Below are 1,426 nucleotides of genomic sequence, written 5' to 3' on the forward strand. Positions count from 1 at the left end.
CCCTATCACACCAAAATGGGGCCACTTATAGAATAGTTAATATTTAAAATTCATTATCCATGCATTAACATAAATACACATAGTAGTTTTTTTCTCAGCGTTTCATTCTTTATGAAATAGACTGTCGATGCAGAGACGTTGGTAAAATTTCAACAGGGCAAACATAAATAACAGCGTCATTTCAATCCAGGTCAATATATCCATTTTAACAGCTAAACTTATATACTTTTTCCAGACTATCGCCCTAGTGTGTTTGGCAGCGGCCGTGGTTACACGCCGATCCCGAAACCACACAAAGTACCACCACTCCCCCTACTACCTTTACGATCCTCTCTACCACGAAGTCGAGCCACTGGAGGGCGATGGAGAAACCCAGGCACCCAAGTGGCGGCACCTCCTTCGTGGCACCTCAAGTTTCACGCCTCACTAAACGCTCAGCTAACCCATCCCCGAAGCAAAACTGAAACCAAAAAGCTGACCCGGTTTTCCCGCCAATAGTTATAGTTACCAGGTAGTCCATCATGGCCACCCCCATATGGATACCCACCAGGATATCGCTACCCTTACAATGGCTATCGCTACAACCACTACTAGGTTACCCTCACAGATTACCACAGCCCACCACAAGAGATCAGTCGAATCTGAACCCGAAAAGAACCCATTATAGCTATTGGACGCCCTCACATACAACAGAAAACTACCACGGTTACCGTCACTATTACCCTTACTACGCCGGCTACCATTACCGCTATAGAGGGTAAGATAGAAGAAAGACATGGATTATGGTAAACCTTGTGGCGAAGGTCCTTTAAAATGTGCCTGATAGTCCGGTTTGCTCACGCTGGTTTTTCAGGCACAGGCAATGCAGTGATCATTCTTAGGACACATAAAACTGAAGAATCACCGTTTGATTGTGTAAAGAATAAAGCTAAAAACAATTTAATGGAGAGTATCTTACAACCCGGTAATATTGTTAATCTGACTGACTCAGAAGCCTAATAAGATTATAAAATGAATTTAAAAAAATAAGGTTTACGATATTCATTTTTCGCAAGTAAAATAACAAAAACGTTCAAACCCAAATTTCTGTTTTATTAATATAGCAAAATGTAAATATAACGTGGATGAAAACAAATCAAATCTATTTATCCTGTCATTCTTATTAACGGTCATGTTTTCTTATTTATCATTTGTTGATGTCTTATTTACATTTAGTCATATCTAGACCATCTGCGTTTTCCTTTACATCACTATAATGCCTCCATTTCTTGGTAGAGATGGAGCAGATTATGCAGTTCCCAGCATTCTAAAGAAGGGTGTGGACATGTAAATGCGAAACCAATTCAATGACTTGGTTCGGACAAAAATGGGACGTGAAAAAGCAGCGCACTTAATGGGGGTGTGTGTGTGGGAGTAGCTTTAAGAA

Source organism: Penaeus monodon, chromosome 27 (assembly GCF_015228065.2).
Source record: "Penaeus monodon isolate SGIC_2016 chromosome 27, NSTDA_Pmon_1, whole genome shotgun sequence".
NCBI classification, from domain to species: domain Eukaryota; kingdom Metazoa; phylum Arthropoda; class Malacostraca; order Decapoda; family Penaeidae; genus Penaeus; species Penaeus monodon.